Raw genomic sequence first — 26811 nt, 5'->3', positions numbered from 1 at the left:
AGCACTGCACTGCACCTTGTTGGGCCTTTTACATGTCGATGCAAAAAAACTCCCCTGGATTAATTTCAAGAAATCCACCCCCTCTAAGCCTTTAACATTGTGACTATCCAAATTTATGTTGGGCAAGTTGGAATCCCCTGAGTATAATTACCCGAATTATTACTCTGTAAACGGTCTACATATTTGCTCCTCTATTTCCCTCTGACTGTTTTGGAGGCCTACAGTACATTCCCAGTAAAATAGCTGCTCCCTTAACATTCCTAAGTTCTACACACAATGCCTCATTTGAGGACTCTTCCAAGGCACAGTGGCTCAGTGGTTAGCAGTGCTGCTTCACAGTGCCCAGGACCCAGGTTCAATCCCACCATCAGGTGACCATCTGTGTGGAGTTTGCACATTCTCCCTGTGTCTGCATGGGTTTCCTCTGGGTGCTCCAGTTTCCTCCCACAGTTCAAAGATGTGCAGGCTACGTGGAATGGCAATGCTAAGTTGCCTATAATGTTCAGGGATGTGTAGATTAGGTGGATGGATCTGGGTGGGGTGCTCTGAGGGTTCGAGTGGGCTTGTTGGGCTAAACGGCCTGTTTCCACACTGTGGGGATTCTATGATATCATCTCTTTTTATTGCAATAATTGACACCTTAATCAATAGTGCTATACCACCACCCTCTTTTACACCCTCCACTGTCTCACCTGAAGATCCCCTACACCGGAATGCCAAGTTGCCAGTCCAGCCCTTACCTCAACCATGTTTCTGCGATTGCAACAATATTGTATTTCCCTGTGCCAATCCACGCCATTAACTCACCGCATATTACCTTATGCACTCCGAGCATTAAAGTAAATATCCTCCAACCTTGCCTTACTCTCTTGACACTCAACATAGCTGAACAGACTGTGACTTTGCAGTAGTGTGATGTGTCTCTGTTTCTTCGATATACCGTGTCCCCTCCCCTTTGCCAGACTAGTTTAAATTCCTCCCAACAGCACGAACAAACCTACCCACAAGGATGTTGGTCCCAATTTGGTTTAGGTTCAGACTGTTGCATTTGTACATAACCCACCTTCCCCTAAGTAGTCCCATTGATCCAGGAACCTAAACTCTTCCCTCTTCCACCCAACTCTAACTGATGAGGTCTGTGACTAACTTTGTCAGCTAGCTTATTTTTGTCATATTAACAAATATCTTTTGATATCCATGGACATAACATCAACCACATTACTGTTATCCACCTTTTCTGTTAGCTTATCAAAATTATTGATCAAGTTAGTTAAACATGACATTCCCTGAACAACTTCATGCTGTTAATTGTAATGCCAATGGATTTTTATCATGGAAAATATCCACAAGCTCAAAGAACATATCAAAATTTAACAGGAGAAAGGAGTAAACTGGGCCAGCTTTTCGAACAGTTATCTGTTTATTGCCACTTAATATTCTTCTCTCATATCCTTTTAAATGTTTATTCTTCAAATATTTATTCACTTCCCTTTTAAAAGCTATTACACATTCACTGATTCACTGTTGTTCAAATTCTGTGCTGGGTTTGCCCTGATTATTAGTTTTAATAGCATTCCCACCACTAAGATTAAAATGACTCATCTGTAATTATCAGGTTTATTCTTACTGACTTCCTATAACAAATGTACAATATTACAGTTCTCCAGTCCTGTGCAAATCATTAACTCCTCAAGCCTATTTTGTTTTCTTTTGGAAGAACTCTGATCAAAATACGGAGGAGTGTCCTTTTTTTAGTTACATAAAGTTTATTTTAAGATTGACGAATTTAGGTGTTATATAGCATCATTAATCACGGACCAGCATGTGAAACCCATTGAAACTTTACATTACCAACTTCCTTATTTTTCTGCTATGACAGTCTGATCAAAAGTCATACAGAAAGCAAACGCAAATTGTATTGTTATAAAACTTATGGATACACACCAGCCAATTTTGACATGAGGCAAATAGAGGAGTCTGGTCTAGTTTTTGTCATTTGGTTATTTACTTTCATGGACTCTATTGCTGAGTCAATGACAAGAGGCCACATACACTTAAGGCTGTCACTGAATATCAAATTATGAAGCTGAGAATTTTCTTTTGTGTAAGGCCTTGCTAGGACTTTGTGTATGTTACCAAGAATAGTGTTGGAAGTTGAATGTGTAATAGCTTTTAAAAGGGAAGTGAATAAATATTTGAAGAATAAACATTTAAAAGGATATGAGAGAAGAATATTAAGTGGCAATAAACAGATAACTGTTCGAAAAGCTGGCCCAGTTTACTCCTTTCTCCTGTTAAATTTTGATATGTTCTTTGAGCTTGTGGATATTTTCCATGATAAAAACCCATTGGCATTACAATTAACAATCTAAGTTGATTAACTTCATTCTCAACCTGTTATGCAATGTCACTATTTATGACAAGATAAACCTCAGAGCAGCATTTGCTTTATTACCACTGTAAGCACTACAAAGAAGAGTGTATTGCTTTCATGTTGCAACACTAACTAATTTGGACTGCTATCTCTCCATCAGCCTCAATTCACAAACAAGAAGGAAGTGTGCACATCCATGTTTAAACTCACATTTGTTGACTGGTATCTGAATAGCAGCAAATCTTTTAATCTTTAAAAACGACAATAAGTTACATTGAATTGTCTACTGTTAGGCATGTGCACTTGGAGTTTATATTGAAAGCTATATGCTCTTCTTGCAGGCCACATGAATTTATACTGCTATCTAATGAATGCCAAAGAGTTTGTCTTAAATATACTTGTTAATTGATTCCTTGGCAAACCCTTAGTCTGGTAGAATGCATGTTCATGTACTTAACAGTGGTATCTGATATAGTCCAGGAAAACAGAGTACAATAATACTCTGTTCAATCTCAAAGCTTTGCTACATTTGATTAGATCTAATGCAGTGGTACGTTCTAGTTCACAAATGAAGTGAAGTCCACTGACAGGAGTCTGAGTTGACACTGAAGCCAATAGACTAGCTCGCATAAATCCACAAGACTGTGTCATCACTTATCATGTCAACACTTCTGGACAGTAAAATTTTAAAGGCACTCTAACAGTCCCTAGGAAACATTTTGGAGTATAATTTTCAAACTTTAAAAGTTCCCATTGCATCGACGTATCACAATCTAACTTAAAGTGCAACTTCACCGCTCAAGTCAAATTCTGCACTTGTGCTGCTCCAGCTACAATTACACTGTGAACCTGGTATACTGAAAAGTAAACATGAATGTTTATATATTTAAAACAAAGCCAAACAGACAACTCACATTTGGGTCAGATGCTCAAGGGTTGATGTTCCTTGTATAATCATTCTTGGCCATATAATGTATTATAGGGAGCAATGAAGTGAGTGACAATAGGTGAGCCTGTTAAAGGAGGGCTTTCTTTGAACCTTATATTCATGAGGTGAATGATAATGTTCTTATGTCAGAGTATACCAATATGTAATTCACAGGGGCACCCAAGTGTTCCTGGAACAGTACTATTGAAATACTAACACAGCTGCTTTAGTCTAAACAAGAAATTATTCCCATATTAATTGCCATCATTCTCATCCCACACTAAAGTGCAAATCTGTAACTTTTCCAGGAAAAGAAAATCAATGAATTTATTTATTGTAAAAATGAATGTTTTGCAAAATTCCCCAAAACTTCTGAAACATTTGGCAAACATAACAATATTTTCCCCCATTATTAATGTGAATTGTTTTTATTAAAACTTATTGTGTTAAAAAAATTTAGGCAAACTTATGTCAAGATCTTAGTGGCTAAAACCTTAAGTAACCTTGAGATCTTGCCATGGGGAGGCCGGAGAAATATTGCATGAACGCTTCTCTTAGTCTGCTCTCGATTCTGCCATGGTTGACTGAGATTATGTTGAGCCAAGAAACCTGGGGGAACTGAAGGGAACACAAATCAGCTGATGTTGCCTTTGGAAGCTTCAGCCTGTGTGAAACTACTTCACCGGCTGCTAGAAATACACATGCTGCCATCAGGCAAAAATGGGACAGTGATCTGAATTGGCTGTGAAGCCCACTTTAAAGAATAGAAGACTGTAACTCAACTGTTAAGATTTGCAATTAAGATTTGCACGTGGCTATGTGGGAACACTCTTGAAGGGGATCCCGAACCTATCAAACTAGGCTGGTGGCAAATGTGGGGTTGAGAAGTTTCAAACCCAGGGAAATTGATGACTCAGTATTAATCATGCACAGCCTCTTCAGGAGAAAAGGGTTTGTGGTTAACATATGTTGATGACTCAGTAGGGTTATATTTATACAGGCTTTTGAATTTAATATCAAGGCAATGAGTGTCCGAGGCTTTTCAAAACTAACCAGTGAATGTAACTATGACTTAAAATCAGATAACCAATAAATTTTACAAAGAGGTTTTAGATTTATCCTCTAAAAGAAAAGCTGAAAGCAAATTGACTTAACATTCCTCTGTGGGCAACTAATATTCCAAATTACAGCAAAGGTCCCCTTAACTTTTTTTTTAAAACATCACAATTAAATTTCACTATCCATCCTCCATAGAACTACAGTTCTCACAGGAGCCAGTCCAACTTCACTCCTAGCTTCCAATGAATCAGAGAAGCCCTACCATGCAGAAAGAGGCCATTCAGCCCATCACATTTGCAGTGATCCTCTGTGGAGCATCTCACCCAGACCCAGCCCTCCACCCTATTTCCTTACCCCTACATTTACCATGGCTAATATCCCTTACCGCACATTTCTGGACAATATGGGGCAATTTCATATGGCCAATCCACCTAACCTGCAAATCTTTGGACAGTGGGAGGAAACCAGAGTAGCCTGCATACGCCTGCACTGATGCAGAGAGAACATGCAAACTGCATACAGTCAGTCGCCCAAGCCTGGAATCAAACCTGGGTGCCTGGAACTGTGAGGCAGCAGTACTAGCCACTGAGTCGCCTCGCTGCCCTCGCTGGGTTCACTTTCCTCATTTCTCGAAGTAGTGACTGCACAGGGCTGTCAAAAGCTCCTTGTTTCAGTTTTGAAGTCATCACACACAGAAAACCAGCAGGGAAGTCTGTCTCTGACAACTCCTGAACCATCCTCAGCAGCATCAATCTTCCAGCCCCTAAAGTGCCACAAGATTAATTCCAGCTGAAGATTGTGTTCCTTCTCACACTCTGCCTGGAGGTGATCGAGGAAGAAATGTTGGTGGGTGATGAGGGAGATACGCATTTAGCAGCACACACATTTGTCTGGCATGTCCTCCTTAGCAATTTGAGCTGCATTATCTGCTGGGCGCTTCTCCAGTATCCATCGCCACCTCCCCCACCTCTGCCCCCCACCCAGCACCCCAGCGCCCTGTGTTCTCTGCTCCAACAATCAATGAAATGACACACTTACAACTGCATAGAATGGTGTACGGTAATCCGATGGAAAGGGTGAACTAGCTTGATATGGATGGCCATAAGGAGGAGACACAACATTAAATAAGGAAGAAGAGAGGTGGAAGCGGAGGATTGATAGACAAGGATGTGAGAAAGTGTCTGTAAGTGCAGAGTTGGAACATTGATCAGATGAGACGTAATGGAATTCTTTCTTTTTTATTCTATCTTGAGATGTGTGCATCATTGGCAAGGCCTATATTGTTTCCACTCCCTAACTGCCAATGAACTGAGTGTCTTGCTACAGCCTTTTCAGAAACTAATTATGTATTAGTTACATTATGTTGTGATTAAGTGACCAAGGGCCCAAAATTGAACATTCTAAATTGACCCACAACTGGAGAAATCGGACCTGATAGCATTGGACAAACTAAACTGGACAGGACCCAGAAGCTATCCACTATGGAGAACAATGGAAACCAAGATCAAAGAGGTTACAAAGGCCACGGGGGCACCAGCTACAACCAGTTTGAAGGTTGTGTATTGGGAAAGTGTCAATCAGACTGCCTGGAAACGTACTTTGCACATTGGCAAGGCAACAGATCTAACGAACAGTCATCTAAACTCAAAACATTAGCTTGGTCTCTCTCCATGGACACTGTCTGACTGATTGTGATCTGCAGTATTTGTTGCTTTCAGAGCAGATTCCAGCATCTACAAATTTTTTTCCTACATTTTGTTTAATTGACTGCCACACCCTTTTGAGAAATGCCTATCATGAAGAGGTTTTGCTCTTCCCTCGAATAGGAATTCCAGTTGACTCTTTGGCCATTACTCTCCCGAGACAGTAGGAACTGCCGATGCTAGAGTCTGAGATAACATGATGTAGAACTGGATGAACACAGCAGGCCTGGCAGCAGCAAAAGGGCTGAGACCCAAAATGTCAGATTTCATGCTCCTCTGATACTGCCTGGCCTGCTGTGTTCATCCAGCTCTACACCTTGTTATCTTCATTACTCTCCAATTCACTGCTGGTGTCCAACAAGATGTTTGCCAAAACTCGCTTTGACAGCTATGCTCCCTTCCTCAGTGACTGCCAGCCAATGATTCAGACTTACCCCGCATGGATTTCAACTCCAGTTTCAAATTTTATGTTTCGAATGCACCCAGGATTACAAGTAGGTCCAGGACATACAAGATAATAAAATGTGAGGCTGGATGAACACAGCAGGCCAAGCAGCATCTCAGGAGCACAAAAGCTGACGTTTCGGGCCTAGACCCTTCATCTGATGAAGGGTCTAGGCCCGAAACGTCAGCTTTTGTGGCTCTCTGATGAAGGGTCTAGGCCCGAAACGTCAGCTTTTGTGCTCCTGAGATGCTGCTTGGCCTGCTGTGTTCATCCAGCCTCACATTTTATTATCTTGGAATCTCCAGCATCTGCAGTTCCCATTACCCCAGGACATACAAGGTTCCTCAGACTGCTGTTCCCATTGGATCCTGCGATCCATGATCAATGCCATGCATCGACATGTCTGCACATTTGACTTCACTCTGCAGCAATGTTAACTCACCCTCTCTTAAAGCTGCACCAGTCCCTAGTTTCACTTTATCCTCTGCCCCATCTGTCACCTCAACAAAAGACGTTTTCTTTCTTGTGGGTATCATGATGCACAAAACCCCAGCAAATTATGAACTCCAACATCTGTCTTGTAGGCTGCCCCTTTGTACCCTTCGCTCTTCAGCCACCAGATGCCATTACTTTCTGGCGCCCTGGGGCCACTTTCCCCAACCCCAGTCCTTGCTGTATTTTGACTATCCCTTCTGACCTTCCCCTCTCTGAGGCTGAAAGTACTGTCTATCGACAAAGGACTCAGCTCCATGCCCTTACACCCCATCTTAATGGATTTCAGGCTTATCATGATGTTGAACTGTTTTCCTGCTACCTCTGTCTCCATGCTCACTAATTCGGGCGGAATTACATCCCCCCTTCCACCCTGCCCACCACCACCTCACCACTCTTTCCACTTCCCTTTGCCTGCCTCCAGCATTCACCCTCCACTTGGACCCGTTTCCCTGGTCTCTTGCCTGCCCTTGATGTCTTCATTGAAAACTGCCAATATGACATCAGTTTCTCTGCTCCTTTCACTCACTCTAATGTATCCCCTTCTGAAGTGGCCGCACTTCGTTCTCAGGTACAACCCTAACATTGTTATCAAACCAGCTGACAAAGGTGGTGCTGTTGTAGTCTGGCACACTGATCTTTAACTTGCAGGGGCTTAACGCCAGTTCTGAGATACTTCTTCCTAGTATCCCTGGACCATAACCCCACATCTGCACACTAAGCCATTGTTACCAGGACTGTCACTGACCTCATTACCTCCAGAGATCTCCCCACTGCCTCCAACCTAACAGCCTCCCAACACCAGACAGACCACATCTAATACCTTCCCAAAATCCACGAACCAGATTGCCCCTGTGGGCCCATTTTATCAGCCTGTACCTGCCCTACCAAGGTTATTTCCTCCTACCTTGACTCCATCCTCTTTCCACTTGTCCAGACCCTGCCCTCCCACATCGAGATTCCTCTGATGCCCTCCACCATATTGCTAATTTCCAGCTCCCTGGTCCTAACTGCTTCCTGTTAACCATGGGTGTCCAATCCCTCTATACCTCCATTTCCCACTACGATCGTCTGAGAGCTTTCGGCTTCTTCCTCGACCAGAGGCCTGAATATTTCCCATCCAACACCGCTCTCCTCCACCTGGCTGAACTCGTTCTCTCACTGAACAATTTCTCCTTCAAATCATCTCACTTCTGCCAAGCCAAAGGGGTGGTTATGTGCACTCGCATGGGTCCCAGTTCTGCTGCCTCTTTCTGGGATATGTGGAATGATCCTTGTTCCTGTCTTACACTGGCCCCTTCCCAGAACTCTCTTCCTGGGTATATCAACAACTGTTTCAGTGCACTTCATGTCCTGTCAGGATCTTAAAAGCTTCATTCATTTTGCCTCCAATTTCCACCCCTCTATAACTTTCACATTGTTCATTTCTGACACTTCCTTTCTTTTCCTTGACCTCAGTGTCTCCGTTTTGAGAAATAAACCGCCTACTGCCATCCACTACAAAGCAACTGACTCCCGTAGCTAACTTCACTACAGCTCATCACACCCCACATCCTGCAAGGAATCCATCCCATTCACCCAGTTCCTTGGCCTCAATGTGCCTGTTCCAATGATGCCACCCTCCAAACAATGCTGCTGACATGGCTTGTTTCTTCCATAACCGTGGTTTCCCACCCACTGTGGCTGACAGGGCCCTCAACCCCATCTGATCTAGCACCAGTGCTCCCGCCCTTGCCCCTTCCTATCAATCACAACAACGTGATCGTGTTCCGCTTGGCCTCACTTTTCATCCCAACAGCCTCTGCATTTAAAAGATCATTCTCTGTCATTTCAGACAACTCCAGCAGAATGCCACCACCAAACACATCTTCCCCTCACTCCCCCGTCTGCTTTTCTTGTGGATCGTTCCCTCTGGGAGACCCCAGTCTATTCCACAACTACCAACACCAAACCCCCTTTCCATGGCACCTTCCCATGTAACTGCAGAAAATGCAACAGCTGCCCCTTCAGCTCCTCCCTGCTCACCATCCAAGGGCCGAAATAGTCTTTCCAGGTGAAGCAGCATTTCACCTGTACCTCCTCTAATCTTGTGTATTGTATTTGCTGCACCCAATTTGCCCTATTCTACATTGGAGTAACAAAACACAGACTGGGTGACCACTTTGCCAAACACCTCCGGTCTTTGTGCAAGCAGGATCCTGACCTTCCCATAGCTGCTCATTTTAACACAGCATCCCACTCATAAATAGAGGTATTAGGAGCTGCCGATACTGGAGAATCTGAGATAGCAAGGTGTAGGGCTGGATGAACACAGCAGGCTAAGCAGCATCAGAGGAGCAGGAAAGCTGATATTTTGGGGCTGGACCCTTCTTCAGAAATGGGGAAGGGGAAGGGGGTTCTGAAATAAATGGGGGGGGGGTGGATAAGGATTCAATAAAGGAGCAGAATTTTGTGGAGAGGAGATAGACAGGTCAAGGAGGCGGGGTTGGGGCCAGTCAAGGTGAGTGTAGGTGGGGAGTTAGGATGGGATTTGGTCAGCTAAGGGAAGACAGAAAGGTCAAGGAGGCGGGGATGATCCTGGGGGGTGGGGGTGGGGTTGAGGTGGGAGGGCGGGATGGGTGGGAGAAAGGACGGACAGATCAGGAAGACAGGGACGAGCTGGGCTGGTTTTGGGATGTGTTCAGGAGCGGGGAGATTTTTAAGCTTGTGAAGTTCACATTGATACCATTGGGCTGCAGGGTTCCCAAGCGAAATAAGAGGTGCAAGGAAGGGGATTCTGAAACAAATAGAGAGAGAGGGGGAGGTGGATGGAAGATGGATAAAGGAGCAGATAGGTGGAAAGGAGACAGATGGGTCAAAGAGGCGGAGATAGAGCCTTGTCTTTCTCCTTCCCCTTCCCCTTCCCCTCCCGCATTTCTCCATCCCAACCTTAAGTTCACGTGGACCATTTCTGATACCTCTCTCTCCTTCCTGGACCTCTCTGTTTCCATCTCTGGCAACCACCTAGAAACCAATATCCATTTCAAGCCCACCAACTCCCACAGCTACCTGGAATATACCTCCTCTCACCCCCTTTCTGCAAAAATGCCATCCCCTATTTCCAATTCTGTCACCTCCACCATATCTGCTCCTGAGACGAGGCATTCCACTCCCAGATTTCCCAAGTGTCCTCGTTTTTCAAGGATCGCGACTTCCTCTGCAGAATAGTCGAAATTGCCCTCACATGTGTCTCTCGCATTTCCCGCAACTCATCCCTCACATCCCATCCCTGAAATAACAACAAAGACAGATTCCCCTCATCCTCATGTACCACCCCACCAGCCTCTGGATCCAATGCATCATCCTCCATCGCTTCCGCCATCTGCAATCTGACCCCACCACCACGGACATTTTTTCCTCCCCACCCTTATCTGCCTTCCAGAGGGACCACTCTCTCTGTGATTCCCTTGTCTGCTCCACACTCCCCTCCAGTCCCACCGTACCCAGCACTTTTCCCTGAAATGCTACACCTGCTCCTACGTCTCCCTCCTCAGCCCCCATCCCAGGTCCCAAGAAAACCTTATACCTTAAACAGATGTTCACCTGCACATCTGCTAATGTGGTATAGTGTATCCGTTGTTCCCAATGTGGCCTCCTCTACATCAGAGAAAACAAATAGAAGCTTGGAGACCACTTTGAGGAACGCCTAGGCTTGCTTCGCGACAAATGACTGCACTGCCCAGTCACAAATCACTTTCAACTCCCCCTCCCACTCCTTGACAACATGTCCATCCTGGGCCTCCTCCAGTGCCACAACGATGCCACCCAAAGATTGCAGGAACAGCATCTCATATTTTGCTTGGAAACCCTGCAGCCCAATGGTATCAATGTGGACTTCACAAGCTTCTAAATCTCCTCGTCCCCAACTGCATTCCAAAACCAGCCCAGCTCGTACCCAACTCCCTGACTTGTCCCTCCTTTCTCTCACTGATCTGCTCCACCCACCTCAACCCTCACCCCCACCTCCTACCTACCAGCCTCATCTCCGCCTCTTTGACCTGTCTGTCTCCTCTCCACCTATCTGCTCCTTTGCCCATCTTCCATCTGCCTTCCCCTCTCTCTTTATTTGTTTCAGAATCCCCTTCCCCTTCCCCTCCCCCATTTCTGAAGAAGGGTCCAGAGCCTAAACGTCAGCCTTCCTGCTCCTCTGATGCAGCTTATCCTGTTTTGTTTGTTCAGCTCTACACCTTGTTGTCCCACTCATACTCACTTGCCTAAATTGGCATGCTGCAGTGTTCCAGTGAATCACAGCACAAACTGGAAGAACAACTTCTGATCTTCAGATGAGGCACTTTGCAGCCTTCTGAGCTTAATATTGTGTTTAAGACCGTTAAATTGTGAACCATTTCTTGCTTTTCATTTGGCTTGTTATCATGTCCTCCCCACCCTCACCCCGGTTGTTGTTCTTTCAAGTCTGGCTGGAGGCATACCATTGTTCTGCCGCTCTCACATTCTGATCATTTAATCTGAACTATCAACATACTTTCTCCACAGCACCCCCGTGTCCCCCAGACTATCGCATAAATACTGTGGTCTCCACACTTCACTTTAGCCATGATGAAGAGTCAGCTAGACTCAAACATTCGCTTGCTGTCTCTGCATGGATGCTATCTGACCCGCTGTGATCTGCAGCATTTGTTGTTTTCAGTACTGATTCCAATATCAGTAACAATTTGTTCCTACAACAGCTACTGGTGTGACCCCATTGGTTGATGTGAATCCAGTTCATGACCCCCTTGGCCAAAGGCCACAGAACATTATGGAAGGCCTGGTGCAAGAGGGAATGAAAGCATATGTACCTGGAAGCCAACTGTCAATGGTGACTCAAATGACTCAATTGAGCCCAGGAGAAAGAGAGTGAGGGAGAGAAAGACAGCGGTTGGCGTGGTGGTGGGGGGTGTAGTTGGCAGAGAAAGAGAGAGAGAGAGAGAGAGAAAGAAAGATAGAAGATCCACTCAGACCTGCACGACCCACCCTCATGGAAAGGAGCCAGCCCTATGTCAGAGACAAGAGGGATTCCAACAGCCCAGCTCAAACACATGGATCATTGTGGGTAATATCCTTTCTCAGACAGAGCTCGATGGAGAGTAAATATTGTGCAAATTGAGGAAATGCTTGCATGATAGTTTTAGAAAGCGAAATTGTGCTCAGAAAATTAAGTTGAACCGCTCTTCACCACTTCACTAAAGAGAGTGCTTGGATATAAAGTGTGTTTATTACATATACTGCCTGAAGTGTCCAAAGCACAGATAACAATGTCAACCTAAATTCACATGTTGGCAGACCAGGGAAAGACACTGGATTTCCTCCATTGAAGGACTTTATTAACCTGCTGGAGTTTTACGACAATTGGTGGTAACTCTATGGCATGTTGGTGGAGGCTAGCTTTCAATTATTGATTTTTTTCGTTGAATTGAAGTAGAATCAGTGGCCATGAAGGAATGTAAATCTATCTCTGTGCAATTAGCCTTGGCCTCTCAATCAGTTATTCCCACAATGTCTCCAACTAACCCATTCCCCTTTGGAGAAAGCGCAGAGTAAGTGGGGCAAGTGGAGGGGGTTTGGAAGTGGAGGGGTGGGTAGTTGGGTGGAGGAGGTGGTAGGGTGAGCTGTCGTTCAGGGTTTGGTTGCAAAAGTCCTGCACCAACTTTTTCTGTCATGCAAGCTGAGGGTATTGAACCCCATCAATACTGAGTTCAGAACCAAACTTAATGCTCTTTTTTGCTGAACATTGCTGCCACCTCAATACAGGGTTCTTGATTTCAATTACAAACCTTATCTGCTTCACCCCATTATTCAGGAAAGTCATGGAGTCATACAGCTCAGAAACAGAGCCTTTGGTCCAACTCATCCATGCCAGCCATGTTCCCAAACTAAAGTAGTCCTGTTGACCTGCATTTGGTCCATATCCCTCTAAACCTCTACCAGGTAGCAACATCTTGAAAAATGTTCATGTTACAGAAGAGGTGGTGCTGGACAGCTTAAAATGCATAAGAGATCAATCTCCAGGATCTGATCAGATGTACCCTAGAACTCTGTGGGAAGCTAGGGAAGTGATTGTTGGGTCCACTTGCTGAGATATTTGTATTGTCAATGGCCACTGGCGAGGTCCTGGAGACTGGAGTTTGGCTAATGTGGTGCCACTATTTAAGAAAGGTGGTAAGAAAAACTCAAGTTGTTTGGGCGAGTCCTCAGGGACAGGATTTACAACTATTTGGAAAGGCAAGAGCAGATTAGGAATAGTCAACATGGCTTTGTGCACAGTAGGTTGTATCTCATTGACTTGATTGAGGGTGTTGAAGAAGTAACAAAGAGAAATGATGAGGATAGAGCAGTGAACATGATCCACATGGACTTCAGCAAGGTATTCGACAAGTTCCTCATGGTAGACTGGTTAGCAAGGTTAGACCATTCGGAATCACAGAGAACTAACCATTTGGATACAGAACTGGCTCAAAGGTAGAAGACAGAGCATGGTGGTGGAGGGCTGTTTTTCAGACTGGAGGCCTGTGACCAGCGGTGTGCCACAAGGATCTGTGCTAGGTCCACTGCTTTTTGTCATTTATGTAAATGATATGGATGTGAACATGAGGGTATAGTTAGTAAGTTTGCACATAGCACCAGAATTAGAGGTGTAGTGGGCAGCGAAGGTTACCTTCGAGTGCAATGCGACCTTGTTCAGATGGGCCAATGGGCTAAGGAGTGGCAGATGGAGTTTAACTTAGACAAATGTAAAGTGCTGCAATTTGGAAAGGCAAATCAGGGCAGGGCTTGTACAATTAATAATAAGGTCCTGGGGAATGTTGCTGAACAAAAAGACCTTGGAGTGCAGGTTCATAGTTTCTTGAAAGTAGAATTGTAGGTAGATAGGATAGTGAAGATGATGTTTGGTATAGATAACAAAGTGTGAAGCTGGATGAACACAGCAGGCCAAGCAGCATCTCAGGAGCACCTGTGCTCCTGAGATGCTGCTTGGCCTGCTGTGTTCATCTAGCTTCACACTTTGTTATCTTGGATTCTCCAGCATCTGCAGTTCCCATTATCACTTATCCATGATGTTTGGTATGCTTGCCCTTATTGGTCAGTGCATTTGGTATAGCATTTGGGACATCGAGATTGGCTGTACAGGACATTAGTTAGGCCACTTTTTGAATACTGTGTACAATTCTTGGCTCCCTGCTGTAGAAGAATTTTTTTTTGAACTTGAAAAGGTTTAGAAAAGATTTACAAGGATGTTGCCAGGTTTGGAGGGTTTGAGCTGTAGGGAGAGGCTGAATAGAATGGGGCAATTTTCCCTGGAGCATCGGAGGCTGAGGGATGACCTTATAGAGGGTTATAAAATCATGAGGGGCATGAATAGGGTAAATAGACAGGATCTTTTCCCCAGGGTGGAGAAGTCAAAAACTAAGATCTTTAGGTTTAAGGTGCGAGCGGAAAGATTTAAAAGGGACCTAAGGGACAACTTTTTCATGCAGACGATGTTGCGTGTATGAAAGAGCTGCAAGGCGAAGTGGTGGAGGCTGGTACAATTACAACATTTAACAGGCACCTGGGTGGACATAGGAATAGGAAGGGTTTAGAGGGATATTGGCCAAATGCTGGCAAATGGGATGGGATTTTTTGGGAGATTTGGTCAGCGTGGATGAATTGCTCAGAAGTATCCTTTTCCTTGCTGTAAATCTCCATGACTCAATGAATCTATGTGCCTATGCAAAATGTCTTTTAAATGTAGTAATTTTAACTGTATTAGAACTTCCTCTGCAGCATCACCCTCTGTGTGAAAATGTTGCCTCTCATGTACCTTTTAAATCTTTCCTCACTCATCTTAAAACTATGTCCTCTCATTTTGAAATCCCCTACCCATGGACCTCTGCCATTCACCTTATCTATGTTCCTTGTGATTTTATAATCACTATCATCATTATCAGTATTATTATCACTAAACTCCCACGTTCTGCAAACCTAAGGTTACAATCAACTGGAAACTTACCTCGTCCAACTATATCGACACAGTGGCTATAAGGATAGGTCAAAATCTAGGAATTCCTCGATGAATAAGTCACCCCCTGCCAGCCTAAAGCCTATCCATCATTTACAAAGTACAAGTCAGGAGTGTGATGAAGTATTCTCCACTTGCTTGATTGAATACAGCTCCAAGAACACTCCAGTCGTTGAACATCATCCAGAAAAATACTTCACTAGTGCTGGGTGAAAATCTTAGGATTCACTTTCTAAAAACACTGAGTATTCCTACATCCCAAGAAGAAAGATGACCACTGTTTTCGCCAGGGAAATTAGGCCAGTATTTCTGGCCTATCCATAGCTGGTGTTACCCACATGCTGAAACTAATCAAAAGTAATTAATATTGGGGCTGGTAACGCAGGAATGAATCATCACGTATTGAAGAGCAGAGAAAAATACCAAGCATCAAAAACAATAAGTCCCATGTTTTGCATTTTGCAAAAAGGAAATCAAACTTGTTAGATCTGTGTCTTTAGCCAGCAGTTTCTTCTAATTCCCTGATGGCAGATAAGTGCCTGATTTATGTGCAATTTCTTCCCTAACATCTTCAAGCCACTTAATATTAAAGGAGGCAAAATTTACTATGGGCTAACAGTATATTGAAATGACTTGCAAGAAAATTATGTCAGACTTTGGATGCATCTGTTCAGTTTCTGATGTGAAATGAAACCCTAACATTTATCTCTTCCCCTCCAATGCCGAATTGCAAATTGAAAGCAGTATGTTCCACTGCAGGTCACCCCGATTGTAGTGTAAACTGGAAATACATTCAGAGTTTTTCCTTTGATAGAAGATTGCTTTGAGATTGTTGACTTGGTCACCGAGCTGGCTTGTTCTTGTTCAGAAATTTCATCACCATGCTAGGTGACATCATCAGTGGAGCCTCCGATGAAGATTGGCTTCCCTCGGTACTTCACTGCTTGAATATCTAGGAATACAGTATCAGATATATATAATACAAGGGATTAAACAGAGCAGTTGAATTGACAAAATCATAATTTGTTCAAATACAGAGCCATTGGAGTAAAATTTAAAGCAATGGCAGGCTCACTGTCTGAAAGAGAAAGATAGGTTAACATGACGGGTGTGATCCTTCATTAGAGTTCCGACTGCCAAAGTAGATCATCTTTGCCCAGGTCAGGAAAGCACTCGATTGAGAGGAGGGCAACGGAAGTATTTCAAAGACTTGCTCAAGGCTTCCCTCAAGAAATAAAATATAGATGCTAATACATAGGAGACTTCCATTCAGAAGAAACTAACTTAGAGAAAGCTCCTGTATGATGGGATCCAATTTTTTCAGAACACCTGTTAGCACAAGGGATTATGGAAAAGGAGCCAGAGAAAAGATCAGAATTATTGATCACACAAGGGTCCCCATGACCCACAGTGACACAGAGTTACCTCGCAGGGCAGTCATGCTCAATCATGACTGATTACTGATATCAATGATACTGATAACATTTTGGAAGTGTTTCCATTTCTCACTGTGCTGTGCAGCCTGAGTTTTCAGGTAATGAGTTTGAAAAGGATCAATAATATTGAAAACAATAATTCTGTAACATCAACTGTCCTAAACAAATCCATCAAATTAAGAGTACCATGCATAATTTCATAATTCTATATGAACTCAATGTTATTACAGTAATGCAGCTCTCTCGAGTGTGGTGGATGCTCTGTAATGTCTTGCCTGAAAAAAATACATCATTTTCTCGAGAGAGTTCAACATACTAAGTAGTCTTCTGGCCAATCCAGATCTAACAACCCACTCTAAAAACTCTTCCTACATGTTGACAGCTACAATGAATTTCATCACAGCTGTTGGGACAATCACAACACTCCAAAACATCAATGACATTCTATATTGCACTTCTGGGAAAATGGCAGCCAAGTAAGACTCTTCTGTTCTTTATCTTTTTGTTTCCTCTCTGCTTTCTCTCCCCAGCCTCAGAGGTAAATGCTGGAGCCAGCAGCAGCCATAAGGGGCGTGTCCTGGAGCAGCACGTGGGCAGCGAGTCCCAGGTGGAGGCCAGAGAAGGGGATACAGTCCTGAAACTTACCTTGAAGCAGCTGAGTGCCAGTACTGAGCGGGCTGAAGGCTTGGAGTGGAGCGAGGATGGCTGTTAGACTGGGGCCCGGCATGGATGGTCAGACCACATCTGAAAGCCCTATGCTGAGCTCCTGCAATGAAATGTCTATTTGAAATTTTTTACCTGACTGTAATGTCAAATCCTTTAATGATGTCTTATTTCTAACTTAATTTTAAACTCTGTAAATTAATGCAACTACTTTTTATTCCTGTTTTGAATCCAAGATTTGGACCTCGATATTAGTACCTAAGATGGTGCCAGAAGAGGCAGACATTACAAAAGCTTTTCACTGCACTGCTGCACTTCTCCAATGGAGTACGTGTGACAATAAAGGATATTCTATATTCCACTCTAGTTTATGAAAGAAACCTACAATATTCTTTAAAAAAACAATGAGTTTGTCCTGTCTTCCAGCCCTAATAGATCCTTTAAACAATTCCAGGACCCAAATTCACATCTAAACGCTAATCTGTTCTTCCTTAGGCCACAGCTTATCTGTGCACAGGCTTTGCTGAAACTTGTTCACTGTGTTTCAAGGTACATCACTTACATAGTAACGAACAAAAGTAAAATCCTTATTCCTCTCACTTTCAGTGGTGGAGGTAATTTTGTTTGAACACATCAGACAAGATGTCAAAGATGGCCTGTCAGAGGTTCAGCTGTTACTCTGCTTGTAAAGTTTTCAGTCTGTGCTCTTGTGTGACTATAATTGCAAAGTTAAAGGAAACCTGTTTAAAAATATTCGCTTTTCTTTACCAAAATAATTAGTAACTATTTATCTGGGCATACATTATTATCTTTTGCCTCTGAAAATCTCCTCTGTGGCAACTCCAAGTTGAGGGCAATTCAATCTCCTTCCAATTTGTACTGACAGGCATTGTGATTTTACAGTGCAAAATTCTCCATTTTGTAATAATGCTACATTTCACTGTGGGATTGATCATCAGAGTAGCTATTGTGTGAAGAGCAAGTGGAGCTTGATCATTGTTTAGCTGAAATCATAGGGAGATTATATGATGATTCCTACAGTGTTAGATGTAGGAACAGTAGACAATCATTGATCAAATAAGTCAGGTCATTTTGAAATACAATATAAGCTTAACATTTTAAATTTTCTGATGGAGGGTCTAGGCCCGAAATGTCAGCTTTTGTGCTCCTAAGATGCTGCTTGGCCTGCTGTGTTCATCAAGCTCCACACTTTGTTATCTTAACATTTTTAAGGTTGGGTTTGTGGTCGATTGGCTGTAAGTCATGAGCTCTCTCTCTCTCTCTCTCTCTCAATATTAAGGGATACTGATAAATCCAGGCTAGATGCATTTATTAGTAGCTTGATAGAAAATCTGTTAATATCATGTAAACAAAATGTTCTACCTGTAGAATCTTGTCTCTTTTGACTCATATGATCCCTTCAAACCTCAAAATTAACAATGTGAAAAAAACAACTTTTATTTTGCGTGATAATCGTTCTTTCACATGACGAGGTTTATATTCAGTGAGATTCTCTGTTTTAGTTTGCTGTTCTGGCAGCTAACATTAGTTGTGTGGTTGTCTCTTTTGAAGACGCATTGTTTGCATATTGCTACAGGTCCAAAATATGATCATTCGTTTAATTTTAAGCAAATATTGCTCCTGGCAACAATTGATGGCAATACAAATATCAGATGTTAGAAAAATCATGTTGGGCTCGTAAACAGAAGGTTTCACCTGATCTCCATGAAAATAGTGAGTAACTCCTGGAACGGCCTTCCTTACAGAGTAGCTGACAATTCAGACAGATTATCAGACAGTTAGCTGACACGATTGGTGTTTGCAGGCTTTTTACTAGATGATCTTTTCTCAGCACAATATGTTCTGTGATCTCGGGATGAATCAGTTTTAGTTGGAAAATTCAATTTTCCGCTCATTGTTTGATGTGTCATATGAAGTTTTGTTGAGATTGCTGCAGCTGGAGCACAAGGCAAACAGCATGCAAACACAAATACATTTTATCCAATAGATTGGATATTTTAGAGACAAAGGGTTATGTTAATTTTTCTTTGTAAGTGTAATCAGTTTGAATCATTGGGGAATGTTATAGAGAGGAGTGGAGTTCTAATTAATGAAGACAATATAAGTTAATCAGTGGGATTGCTGAAACCAGAACACTACACACGAAGAAATATGGATTTCTGAAGAAGGGTCTAGGCCCAAAAATGTCAGCCTTCCTGCTCTTCTGATGCTGCTTGGCCTGCTGTGTTCATCCAGCTCTGTACCTTGTTGCCTCATGTTCTCCAGCATCTACAGTTCCTACTATCTCTGAAACAATTTTAAACCCCTTTCTTGAAGTGTGTTGTCCAGAAATGAATGAAATATTCCAGCTAAGATTGCTCTGTAGTATTTATGTGAAGTTAGCATAATTTTCTGGCCTTTCTACTCTATGCACTTACTTATGAAGTTAACCGCTTCATTAATTTGGCCTGTCTCTTTCAGGGATTTGTAGGTATAGCCAAAGGCATCTCTCTTCTTGAATCCCCATTAAAATTATACTGTGAAAGATTCTTATCAGACTAAAAATATTGATTGTTCAACAGATATTGCACAACATGTAATTATCTTCATAGTGAAAATGTAAAATCTATCTTCATATTTTCTCAACTTCAATCTCTGCATTATATTTGATTTTTGAGAATTTCAATGTCGTGATGTTGAAAATAATTATTTAACATTTGCTGTTATTGGATGGCCATTGTAACAGCTTTGCTCATGAGATAAGATTTTTTTTACCTGAAGCTTTAGCTTAACAAGTTAAGTGCATGAGAGCTTTATGAACACGAAGGGAAAATGACCCAGAGGTGCATACACTTGTTCCACTGAAGAAGGACGTTCAGATGGGCATTTGAATATAAGCTTGAATTAATGTTAATCATTAATGTATGACTTTCTCTGAGTGAAACATGATGTATTTCTTCTACATATATGCAGATCAAGTTTCATACATCTAAAACAAAGAACTGTAAAAGCTGAAGATCTGAAACAAGAAAACCCAGAAATTGCTGGAGAAACTCAATAGGCCTGAAGAAAGGTCATTGGATTTGAAATGATTATGCAGTTTTCTCCCCATAGACGCCACCAGACCTGCTGAGTTTCTCCAGCAATTTTTGTTTCTGTTTGTTTCAAGGTCTCATGCAGATCACCAATGGTCCTTGCAGAGGGTTATAAGACCATAAGACATAGGAGTGGAGGTAAGGCCATTCAGCCCATCGAGTCCACTCCGGCATTTAATCATGGCTGATGGGCATTTCAACTCCACTCACCCACATTCTCTCCGTAGCCCTTAATTCCTTGTGAGATCAAGAGTAGCAGTCCCAGATCCCTTTGTACTTCAGCTTTATGAATTTTCTCACTGTTTAGAAAATAGACCATGCCTATATTCTTTTTTCCCAAAGTGCAAGACCTCACATTTGTTCACTTTGAATCTCATCAGCCATTTCTTGGACCACTCTCCTAAACTGTCTAAATCTTTCTGCAGCCTCCCCATGTCCTCAGTACTACCTGCCTGCCCACCTATCTTCGTATCATCGGCAAACTTCACCAGAATGCCACCAGTCCCTTCATCCAGATCATTAATATATAAAGTGAACAGCTGCGGCCTCAACACTGAACCCTAAGGGACACCACTTGTCACTGGTTGCCACTCCGAAAAAGAGCCTTTTATCCCAACTCTCTGCCTTCTGTCAGATAGCCAATCCTCAAACCATGCCAGTAGCTCACCTCGAACACTATGGGCCCTCACCTTACTCAGCAGCCTCCCGTGAGGTACCTTATAAAAGGCCTTTTGGAAGTCTAGATAGAAAACATCCACTGGGTTTCCCTGGTCTAACCTACTTGTTACCTCTTCAAAGAATTCTAATAGGTTTGTCAGGCACGACCTCCCCTTACTAAATCCATGCTGATTTGTTCTAATCTGACCCTGCACTTCCAAGAATTTAAAAATCACATCCTTAACAATGGATTCTAGAATTTTTCCAAAACAACTGAGGTTAGGCTAATCGGCCTATAATTTTCCATCTTTTGTCTGGATCCTTTCTTAAACAACAGGGTTATGACAGGAATTTTCCAATCATCTGGGACTTTCCCAGACTCCTGTGACTTTTTGAAAGACCACAACCAATGTCTCCATTATTTCCTCAGCCACCTCCCTCAGAACTCGAGGATGTAGCCCATCATGGCCAGGAAATTTATCGTTTTTTAGACCTTTTAGCTTTTCTAGCACTTTCTCTTTTGAGATGCCTACCATACTCAACTCTGCCCCCTGACTCTCCTTAATTGTTGGGATACTACTCATGTCTTCCACTGTGAAGACTGACGCAAAGTACTTATTAAGTTCTTTGGCTATGTCCTTATCTCCCATCACTAGCCTTCCAGCATCAATTTGGACCTACCCAATGTCTACTTTTTCCTCTTGTTTGTTTGTTACGTATTGAAAGAAACTTTTATTATCATTTCTAATATTACTGGTTAGCCTACCTTCACATTCGATCCTCTCCTTCCCTACTTCTCTCTTTATTATCCTATGTCTGTTTTTCTAGCCGTCCCAATCTTCTGATTTCCCAGTGTTCTTGGCCACTTTATAGGCTCTCTCTTTTTCTCTGATACATTTCCTGACGTCCTTTGTCAGCCATGGCTGTCTAACAGATAATCTTTCTTTTCTTTGGGATGAACCTCTGTACTGTGTCCCCAATTACACCCAGAAACTCCTGCCATTGTTGCTCTACTGTCTTCCCCGCTAGGCGCTGCTTCCAGTCAATTGTCGTCAGTTCCTCTCTCATGCCCCTGTAATTACCTTTATTTGACTGTAACACCATTACATCCAATTTTGCCTTCTCTCTTTCAAACTGCAGACTGAACTCTACCATATTATGATCTCTGCCTCCTAAATGTTCCCTTATTTTAAGATCTTTTATAAAGTCTGGTTCATGATATGTAGCCATTTTCCCGTCAAGTGCCAAAGACAACAAGTATAAGGCAGAATAATTCAGAATCTCTGAATTCCATGAATACACGGAATTAGTTTAGTAAGAACTTTTGGTGATGTGATAAAATGTGAGAATGAAATTTGAGCTGGATAAAGGCTTCATCCAGTTAATTAATTTATTCTTGATTATTTCCATTTCTCCTAATCAACTGTGATTGCCCTGAATTGTTTGTCTCAGTACTTTTAGTGGAAGTAGTCAGATCAAAACTACACAGCTTCACTAGATTTGCATTCTAACAGAATCTGAGCTGATCTTCTTCTGACTTGTTCATGGATTGAACTCTTTCATCTCTTACTGGTATCAAAGAGAAATGCTTGGTCTATTGAAATTGATATCCGTCAGTTTATTTTGTAGAATGCATGTCTTCCTTCACACTCAAATACAGAGCTTACTTGAGAAACTCAACTTTTCTGGCAGCATCTGCAGAGCAAGAAAGGAAATGTTTTGAGTGAAGTATGACTCTTCTTCAGAACCTATTCAGAAGTCTTCCTTCTTTTGTAAGCCCCTTCCATACCGCTTCTCTTGGGTTCTGGTTCTGATTCACAGTTCCTACTCTTGATAGTGCTGTGTGCTGTCTATTTGTAGCCTCATCATTATAATATTCTGTTTTCCAGCTTTTAAGACCATGCGCTTAAAAACAACTAAAGTAGCTAAATATAGCTGAGGCTATAATATTCTCTCCACTTTAATTACTTGTGTACAGCAAATAAACTATAAATGAAAAGTCAACAAGATTGCTTTGTCTGGTTTTCTGAATATCTCTCATCCAAAGCAAAACATGATTAACGTAAGCCAATCAGAAGAGCTAGAACTCTTTGAAATAATAAATATCAGCCACATAGTCATGAAACTTTTAATAATAGAATGTTGTAATTTATGAAGTAATTTTGTTCCCCAGATGTCTGTCCTTGATATTTTACAACGTGTTATTTCACAGCTGCAGAAATCCCTTGATGATTTCATTTGTGAAGATTCATGATTTGTGACACAGTTAACGAAAATTTATCGAAATTAAAACTTCAATTGGCAAGAAATACACTGAGAAATATCTAGCATAACAGAAAAAGTCATCACAGAATATTATGGTTTGATTTTGTGTAATTTCCATTTTTGTTTCCATTCTGAACCACTTTTGGACCCTATGGGCCCAGTTGAATCTAATAGAAGTAAAGATCCACCAGAGATTTTAAATATAGCTTGCTCAGTTTTCTGTGATTCAATCTGATAGTTTATTAGCTCCTCAGAATGAAAATAGGTTGCAGGTACAGATCTATGACACCATTGTGATTTATGTTTTAGATACTTTTAGAATCAGGTCCTTGGGAAGGATGAAGAAATGATCCTAAAATGATCATTCTTTGATAGATCACCTGTTACTTATAATTACTGTGGAATGTGAACTACAATTACACTTTTAGTATTCATCATTTGCCTGATTTAATTTTCTTTAAGTAGTTAGTCAACAATATCAATGAACAGTGCATCTTGCATAGCATTAATTTCTCCAGTCTGTGAACCAATGAGAAAGAAGAGTTCTGATGAAGAATCACCAGGCCGAATATATTAGCTCTGCTCACTTCTCAGAGATGTTGTCAGACTGGCTGAGGCTTGCCAGCAATTTCTGTTTTTGTGGCAGAAAGAAGTACCAGAGGATCAAATCTAAAAGCTTTTCATTTACTGTTCACACAGCATGTTTGGTGCAGTTGCTAATTCAGATATTTCAGATTGCTAAGAGTCTTTGGAGGCAATTTTAACCACACCCATTAGGAAGCAAATGAGTAGAACTGATTTTACTCTCTACTGAAGTGAAATAACTGTGTAAAAGTCATTATCCCATCACCAAGTCACCCTTTATACACTCTGTACAGTCCACTGGCTGTAGCCAACCAGCTCAGAGTCAAGTGCCTGAACTGGGAAGATTCTAATCTTCTGGCTATGTTGGTCAGCCAAGGCTTTCCTCATTAGCCCAGGTTAACAACCCTCATCAACAAGCTTGTAGTCAAAGAAGACAGCCTGGTTCCAATCGCTACGTGAGGGTAAGAGACAATAATATGTAGAGGGATGGAAATGCTATGTTTCACCTATTCCTATAACTTTATCACTTTGCAAACTCAGCTATGGATTGTATTGCAAATGCTCAAAATTAGACAAAGGGCACACTCTTGTTTTGAGTGTCTGGCTGCAATGCCTCAGAAGTTAAAAGAATGACTTCATTCAGTTTCACTTAAACTTTAGTTAACCCAAACCTTCATCATAGTGACTGTATTAATCAAACTCTAAACAAAAAAACACAAAAGAACTGTGGATGCTGGAAATCAGAAGCAAAAATAGCAATCGCTGGAAAAAACTCAGCAGATCTGGCGGGATCTTTGGAGAGAAAACAAAGTTAATATTTTTTGACCCGATGACCCTTATTCAGAATATGACAAATTAATTAATTTTGGGGATTTGGGTGGCGAGAGATCAGGCTGCCCAGACAAGGCAGCAAGGCACTGCTTTTGGATGCCAGGCATGGAGGGGGAAATGTAATACCTTGGTGTGCAACCTGCAATGCAAACAAGTCACCCGTTGATTTGAACCTCACTGTTTAATCACCTTTACAATAAAGTTGTTTTAAAAAAGGATTTGCTGTCCTCTTACCTGTCTACTAACTGCATTATTGAAGTTAGTGTGGCTCAGTGGTTGTACCACATTGTCCCCATGTCGGCATGGGTTTCCTCCAGGTGCTCCAGTTTCCTCCCACACTCCAAAGATGTGCAGGTGAGATGGATTGGCCATGCTAAATTGCTCGTAGTGTCTAGGGATGTGTGGATTATAGGGGGATGGCTCTTTGTGGGATTCTTTGAGGGTCGCTATGGACTTGTTGGGCTGAAGGCCCTGTTTCCCCACTGCAGGAATTCTACAATGATTAGTTGGTGTGCTAACAGGCTCAATTTTTTTTTAGAAATGGCAGGCAGGTTGACAATTTTGATGGCTGTCGGCCCATATTTAATGGTGAGAAGGCATGGGTTAAATATCCATTGTATTTTATGTACAGAGAGTACGGACGTAATTGGAGAGGGGGTCATGGTGGCAGGAAGTAAAAACGCAACCATTAAATTTATTAGTCAATGGAGAAGAAGTCTCCTCTTTCATGTCCTAAATGGCCTACTCATTTTCCTTAAACTGTATCCATTGGTTCTGAATCTGCTAGTCATCAGGAACATCCTTCCTCTCTTTACGGTGCCTATTACTGTTAGAATCAGTGGGTATAGCCCAAATCAATCTAATTTCTCTTCATATATAAGTCCAGCCATTCTAAGAATCAGTCTGGTAAACTCTGTCGCATTCCCTCCATGGTCAAAACATCCTTTTTCATATTACAAGGCCAGAATGGAAACTACCTTATACAGAGGTGCTAATACCTCATTCAAAAATCTCTAGTCAGAGATACAGTCAATTTGCACGTATCCTGTCAATAATTTTGTTTAGTTCAATGAGATCACTTTTCATTCTTTTAAACTCAAGAGAAGGTAAGCCCATTTCATTCAGTCACACATGAGGATAAGGGTATGTTTCCAAGAATCAATCTAGATGGCACGGTGGGTCAGCAGTTAGCACCATTGCCTCATGGTGCCAGGCTCCAGGTTCAATTCCACCATCAGGTGACTGTCTATGTGGAGTTTGCACATTCTCCTTGCGTCTGTGTGGGTTTCCTCCAATTTCCTCCCACAGTCCAAAGATGCATAGGTTGGATGAATTGGCCATGGGAAATGTTATCTTACAGGAGGAGCTAGGTCTCACTCTTCAAAGAGTCAGTGTGGGATAAATGGCCTGCTTCAAAACTGAAGGGATTCCAATAAGCATTGATTGCTCCCTATCACAGGCACATATATCCTTCCTGAGATGGGAAGAGCAAAACAATCGAGACCATTCCAGCTGTGGTCTGACCAAAGCACTTATAATTGCAGTCTCTCTGGTATAACCCTATCATTCATTTGTCTTCCTGTTTTCTATACCTGCATGGTGGCTTGCCATGTCATGTACAATGGTCTGCAAGCCCCACTCTTGACAACATTTTCTAATCTCTCACCATTCAATGATATTCAGCTTTCCCTAAACAGTGACATCAAGCCAAAATCCCAACAAACAAATTGCAATTTATCCAAAATTTGGATCTGAAACCCAGTCATGTCAAGGCCCAGCTTGATTTCAACCAAAGCTAAGACTTGTCCCAAACAAAGCTTCACCTCAATCCTTTTTCCCCAGGACTTATAGCTGTCTCCATTTAATTACACATTATCAGATTTGAAAATGGCAGGGAACAAATTTCCAAACAGTTTTTGGATGAATATATGAAATTGTAAGCCCACAATGCATAATTTCTACATCGCTATGAAATTCAACTTGAGGAAAGCGTTTACTAAAATGACATTATTCATTTACAGTAAATCATGTGTTATCCTCCACATGGCCCAAATGCCTCTGATGCTATTGAACAGCACACCCACTAACATGCCCTGAGACACAGTGGAATAACTATTACTTAGACTGTAGAAATTCCATGTTAGTGCTAACATTTTTGAGATGCTTTTCAATCTCTGTGTGTTTTCTCAACTCCTCCAAGATCATGTTCTTTATTAGTGCTCAGTCTATCCCCTACTGCC

General features: G+C 42.1%; 1 long non-coding RNA gene across 2 annotated transcripts in view; it reads left to right on the top strand.

Moving 5' to 3' along the window:
* The window catches only part of LOC125464897 (uncharacterized), a 147678-nt gene extending 124816 nt beyond the window's left edge, over positions 1-22862 (top strand). For both annotated transcript variants that reach the window (XR_007250114.2, XR_007250113.2), the window contains exon 3: positions 17006-22862. This is a non-coding gene — a long non-coding RNA (uncharacterized LOC125464897). The remainder of the gene's footprint in view (positions 1-17005) is intronic.
* The last annotated feature ends 3949 nt before the right edge of the window (positions 22863-26811 follow it).

Source organism: Stegostoma tigrinum, chromosome 24 (genome assembly GCF_030684315.1).
Source record: "Stegostoma tigrinum isolate sSteTig4 chromosome 24, sSteTig4.hap1, whole genome shotgun sequence".
Classification (NCBI taxonomy): domain Eukaryota; kingdom Metazoa; phylum Chordata; class Chondrichthyes; order Orectolobiformes; family Stegostomatidae; genus Stegostoma; species Stegostoma tigrinum.
The sequence above is the reverse complement of the archived record's forward strand: the minus strand, read 5'-3'. Positions and strand labels throughout refer to the sequence as shown.